The 6,638-nt window shown below is 40.4% G+C and overlaps 1 long non-coding RNA gene across 9 annotated transcripts in view; it reads right to left on the reverse strand.

Moving 5' to 3' along the window:
* Positions 1-6,638, reverse strand: part of LOC143845043 (uncharacterized) — a 622,217-nt gene that overhangs the window by 177,288 nt on the left and 438,291 nt on the right. The window lies entirely within an intron of this gene.

Here is a 6,638-nt window from a genome sequence, read left to right on the forward strand (position 1 = left end):
GAAAAACGGTTCTCTCTTTGTAATACTGGAATGAAGGATTTTTTCTTCTGTCATAAAGGCCTGTTGCTTTAGTGTTCTGTGAGCGTGAATTTTGGGCTTGCTTAGAAACTATTTTTAATGGGTGGAATTGCGGAATGCAAACAGTAAATCCTTTCAATTATTTCATGAAATTGTGAGGACTGCGTTTCTTCTTATCAGAGAACTATTCAAAGTTAACATATTGAACATAGACCACCCGATGCACAAGAAATGCTAATGCAAAAAGCAGGTGGCAAAGAACAGCATGATGTTGGCAGTGATGCCTTTGCAGGGTTGCTAGCCGAGCAGACTTTATGATACACCAAATCTTCCTACATAAAACTATTACTGGTGGTGCAAAACAGAGTTCAAACATGCTATGAAAGTCTTATTGCTGATATTTCCCAGGAGTGAAAGAAACCGAAAAGGAAAACAAGATGGGAAATTATCCTACAATCCCAACAGTGTGGCCTGTTTTACTGGCTCCTTGACTCTATTTGAACTAACTCCTGACAAAAAAATTTTCCATAGAGATCACAAAGGATGATATAACGTTTTATTATATTATAATGTTGGAGACAAATGCTGCGAATACCATGGACAGCCAAAGTTACCAACAAGACATTTTTAGAGAGGAGCAAACCAACTATGTTATTAGAAGCCAAGCTATTACAGCTAAACCTCACTTACTTTGGACACATCATGCAATCAAACTCGTTAGAAAAATCATTAATGCTCAGTATAATCAGCGGCAAAAGGAAACGTGACCGCCAGAGGATCCGCTGGCTCGACATGATCGAAGCCGACACAGGGATGACCATGAACCAACTAAAAGAAGCAGTCAGAGACAGGGGCACATGGGAAGACTTTCCTATAGAATCACCGGGGGTTGGACACAACTGAATGGATCACATCATCATTATCAATGAAAATTATTATTATTTTCCATGTATTCCTTCCCAAATATATTTTTATATGCTAAAGTACTGATCTAGTGGGTATGGGATATTCCTATGTAAACATATCTCATAGCTGTGGAGCAACTATATCCTATAATACATATTCCAAGAAATCAAAGAAAACTATGTTTAAACAAGTCACACCAGTCTACTCAGCCTCCCATGGCCAAGAGCTAGTTACTGCTGCACACGCTTCTGTAACATAACACAACAAAACACAGCTATTGAATTGGCTGTAACTTTTCCAACAACAAGCAGTAGCTTCCTCTATAGCCTGGACTTGACATATAAAATAATGACACTCAAATCAAATGAGCAACCCATTAAGGCTAAGAAAATGTCCTTTCTGCTCCCAGAAACTTTTACTAGTGGCTCTGACTCATGGGTTTAGCAAGACAGTCACAAGTATAATCTGCATGGCAACAGAAGCTGCCCCGTTGAGCAGCGGGGCTTTGCTTCTGAGCTGGGCTTTTCCTGCATTCATACAACCCCCACCCCTCCTTTTTTTGATCATCTCTCTGGGCTATTAGTTGGGTGTGTGGTAGGCATGAGTGTCAGGAGCAGACTAAGGGCTTCAACACCATGAAGGTGATAGTGGGTAGATGGGATGGTAACCAGGGGAAGAAGCCCTCATCTTCCTGTGTACCACAGTGCCCTGTCCATGAGCACAAACACAGCCTCCCCTCCAGCATGACGTCAGCAGGGCATCTAAGAGCCTCCTTCTCCTAATCTGTCCGTGGGACTCTCACAGGAAGCCAGAGTTGTTGGCACCGCACAAACAGCAGCAGTTTGGAAGGGAGGACTCCAACATGTGGCCAGCCTGGAGCAAGTCATCCCCCTGATTCAAGGGCTGGACTGGCCGCTGGCCTCCTCACTGCAGATGGGCCATAAGAGATGATTGCTGTGTGTGCCCGTGCTTTGAAGTCCAATCAATGTGGGTTGCTAATCTCTGTGGGCTGCATTCTGTCATGTCCTACTCAGACTTTCCATCTGTTTTTTGGACCCTGGCTGTAAGCCACAGCCTGGGAGAGTGGGTGATGACATAGAGCATTTAGTGGTTGGGGTTCCTTCTCCTCCTGGTGACAACTTTTTGGAGAGGCATAATTTGGCCCTTTCAAGGCCAATCCATACATACCTTGGAAGGCACATACGGGAGCATCCTGAGGAGGTCTACTGTGAGTCTGATGCTTCTAGCTTGCATGGGTTCATTCTATGTACTCCTGAAGCGGCACCTGACATTTTCCCGAAAGCACTTTCCTGGGGGCACCTGTTGGGAGGAGACATAACTTGGACCCCCACCCCATCCATGTTTAATCTGCACATAACTTGGAAGCCATGTAGAAGAGAGTCCGCTGGAGTTCTCCTGCAAGTTTGGGGTCTCCAGCATTCCAGAGGGCTGTTCTGCTGCATTACAAGCCTCATGAACTCATTCAGTTCATATGAAGCCGTTTTAATTCAGTTTGGTTTGTGGTTTGATTCATGGGTCCACCACGAACCATGAATCAAATTGCAGTTTCCTGGTTCATGCCCATCCTTGATCGCAATTCCAAATATCTGTTAGAAATATAGCTGCTATCTACCATAAGAAGAATTTGGCTGGAACTTCAAAATGCCTGTCAAACGGTTGTGATGGAGGCAAAGAAAGAATATTTCCCCACTAGTATTGTGTCAACGGAATCACAGCCAGCTCAGTCATATAAGATAGTTTTGGTATTTGACAACTCTATAAATGGAGACTCAGAATAAGAAACGGGTTGTTCGTGTTGATGTTTTTGCATGATTGTTTGCTAATTACATTTCATATCCACTCCAACTTGAAGCAGCAGTGGATCAGCAGGATTATACAGTTCTTTTTTTTTGGACTGTTGAATAATGTTGACAAGACTCTAGATGCTATGAAGGATACCACATGAATTCTGTCCCTTATTACTTAAATCAATAAGAGTTGTATATTATCACCTTTGAGCATTAGTGCCAATTTTCTTGTGGGGCTCATTTAAAAAATATGCAAGAGAAGCAATCTGATTTCATGAAGTCTTTCTGAAAATATGCCTTGTATAAATTGTGACAGCAGTGGAGTCCTACTAGTGTACTGGATGAAGAAAAATGTAGGTTATCAGGGGAATGGTGCTGGTTGAGTGAAAACCTTTCCTCCCCCTCTCTAATTGAATGGAGTATGTTACGTTCTAGCCAGGTGCTTGATACTTGAAACTGATTAGAGTTTCTTGATTGGAACAAAAAATAAAAAAGTCAGTGAATTGACAATGGTAAAAGAGTCAGTAGTGAAAGCACCTTTTAAGGGAGCAGACATAAAATTGGCCGCAAAACAGGTTTACTGTTCTCCTTTCAAAGGAAAGAACCCTATATGCCAGCAAAGATTAATTTATCCCGTATGGGGAAGTGTGTACTTTAGTAGTGTTGTTTTTAGAATTAAGTGTTGTAAGAACGTCTCAACAGCAAATGAGGTGTAGGCATATATGTCTGACAGATTTTAGCTGTCAAGTATTTTGTATATTTGTGGTGGGAGGGGAAAAAACAACAGCTGATTGCTGAATGCACTAATATGGGGCACAGGCAATTGAGCGTATGGCTGGCACCCATTTCCTCCCACTACCTTCTATTTTTGTCCATTATGCATATATTTATAAATAACTAAATATTATAAAGACCTTCTAAGTCCCAGGATGTTCAAAGTCTATCAGCCTGATACTTCAAATTTGGATTCAGAATTGTGATTCTTCAGATTAAGAATTAAATACCTTGGAAATTTCCAAATATTCAGAATCCCATTAAAATCAACAGGAAAGAGCACTTTCTTATACAACCTCCATCCCTGAGGAAATCCACTTTTTAGAAAGGCTTCCTTGACCCCCTGACTATTCCCTTAGAGCAGCCTTTCTCAACATTTTTACTTCTGGGAAAAACAAAAATAATTCTGAATGACAGAGAATGAAGTCATAACTAGAACCGTTCAGATTGCCAAATTGTGCATTGTCTGCCTGATGTATAATTAGTTTGCATCACTGTGGATGTTCAGCCATGTCTGGGAATCAAAAGAGGATCCTGGTATAGATAAATTGGTTGCTTCTAATGCACTGGAATCGGAGAGGGAAAGGCAACAGCTGGAGCACAAATGGCATGAAATTGCACTGAAAATGAGGATCTTAGAAATGAAATGGATGCACAGGGTGTGCTGCAGACTAGCCTCTGCAAAAATCAATGGTAAAGAAATTGAAGAAGTTAAGACCTAGTGGCTCCCCACCAAAAACACCTCAACAAAAATAAACCATATCTGAGTCGGCATGGTAGTCTATCTGCAACCAAATGGTAGGATTTTTGACTAAACATGGCTCCTAAAATGTGCTGGACAGCCATGAGATGACAAAACATTTTGGTCTCTGACGGAAATTATACATTAAATGTGAGTGGAAAGATTCATGGAGGAATCAATGAGCTGAGTCTGACAAAATTATATTGACCATATTTCGTAAGAGCCAGCTACCAATTTATTTAAACTGTCTTCCATATTTGGTTATTTCCCAGAAAGTCTGCACATCGCTGTAGTTGTCTTACAGTGTCAATGAACAGTCCTGAATAGGATTCTAGGTAAACATCCGTAGGGTTGCTTTCTTGATCTTTTATAAATGAGTAAGTACTCTTTCAGACTTGATGTTGTTGCTTTTCTGCCATGGCACACCAGTAACACTAGAGAGAAGAAGATGTTGGAAATATGTATTTGGATCTTTAAAGCACATAGTTACCACCTCTCTCTGGCACCCTCCCCTCAATTCCCCTGCAAAATCCATGCTGAATGTCAGAGGACCCTTGTTGACAACCTGCCCTATGGAATGGGGAGCTTCAGTAAGGAGGAAGAATATGGTTGAGTTGTCCCCATCTGTGCTTTTGTTGGTTGAGGAAGCAGAAACTCAGCAAGGTTTCCATTTGCACTAGAAGGGAAAGGTGGAATTTCACCTGATGTCTCCTGTTTATTGCAGCTCACTGCCCTTCATAGTATTTTACATATGAGGCATCCCCTAAATCCAGCTTTAACCTTTTTCAAGACTCACAGGCAACTCTGGGTAGGTGTGGGGAAGCAGTGAAGATTGGTAACGTAACCACTGCCTGTCTTCAGTTAATAGGATATGTGATTACTTTCCTGCAGGTGTCTTCCACCCACTACTAAAATAATTGACATTTTTATATATAAATGTGTCATGTCTAATCTGCATTTGTCTCCGAAGACATTCTACATTCTGGAACATTTACATTAACATTTTAAAACCTTTCCACATTAATGTTTTGAATGTTTTCATGTACCTCACAATGGGGTTATTGTGAAATAAGAAATAGGGAATATGAAGCAGTTCTACCTCTGTGTTCACAGGCTGTGGCCAACTGTAAGCCCTTTCATACTGCCATTCTAAACCAGTTGTTATCCGTTGCCATCCGGATTCCTTGTATAGTGACATAGGAATGGAGGTTTCAGACAGCATATTTAAAACCATTAATGAGCCATGTCTGAAGCACTCTGCCCATTTCAAACTGTGCTGCTCCCCGTCCCTGCCTGTTTTACAGCATGTTCTTTTTCACCATTCTCTTGACAACAAGTCACTTATTGGCCAATCCTGGCTCACCCTTCATGGGCTACATGGCTGGCTGGATGTCAATTCATTTGCTGCAAATACCTTGGGTTAGCAACTACTGTAACACCAATCACTGCCTCTACTGATCACGCAATAGGCTATTTTTCATCGCTTGTTTCTATCTGCAAGCATCTGAATTCCATCATTATAGCACTGAATTGTTATTTTAGTCTAATGTAACAGTGTAAAAGTTAGAATGCTTCTTAAAAAGGCAAAAAAGAACACACTGCAAGAAAAGGGGGACAGTACTTTCAGAAGCACCTCTGACATTTCACATTACAGCAATTCAGAAGTGCAAAAGTCACCTGAAAACAGGAGTTGTTTGTTTGTAAGAAACATTCAGTCCTGCTTTGCAAACAGAGCTCAACTGGCTTTGAAAAGGGTAAAAAAAAAATGGTCATCAGATGGGAATCAAAATGGCTGTGGTTGACATGACATAAGAAATCCATTAGCTGAAATGGCATGTATCACAGGACTTTTGTATTTTTGCTTACCATAGGTAAAGAGTACACAAAATGGATGATAAGCTGAAACCATTTTCAAAATGGAGGCCCCTAACACCAAGACCTTGGAAATAACAACTGTGCTAAGATTATTTTCAAGCTAATTGATGTACTATCAAAAACAGCAAAACCTCACAATTAACAACTAAAAGGCTTTTACAGATTGTCAAGATTTCAGGAAGCAGTCTTTTTCTTTTTATAATCTTATCTCAATCATATGTAAAATACATCCCCTGAAAAATCTGACTTAAAAAAAAACACATAGTAGTATAATCAAACCAACAGACTGAATTTCTTCTGTTAAGTAAATTCAAATCCTCAATGCTTTCTTTGAAGAGTCATAAATTTTTCACTAGAAACAGTTATACAAAGGCAGATAATCCTACAGATAAGAAGCTGAGAACAATATGGCTTTTTAACTGTGGGCCAGCACCAACCTATGTCTCTTACTGGGTAAAACTGTCATGTCAAAAAATGCTATGCAAAAGAAGATTAAGCATAAAATGCAAGTCGAA

The sequence above is a fragment of the Paroedura picta genome, chromosome 9, assembly GCF_049243985.1.
Source record: "Paroedura picta isolate Pp20150507F chromosome 9, Ppicta_v3.0, whole genome shotgun sequence".
Classification (NCBI taxonomy): Eukaryota; Metazoa; Chordata; class Lepidosauria; order Squamata; family Gekkonidae; genus Paroedura; species Paroedura picta.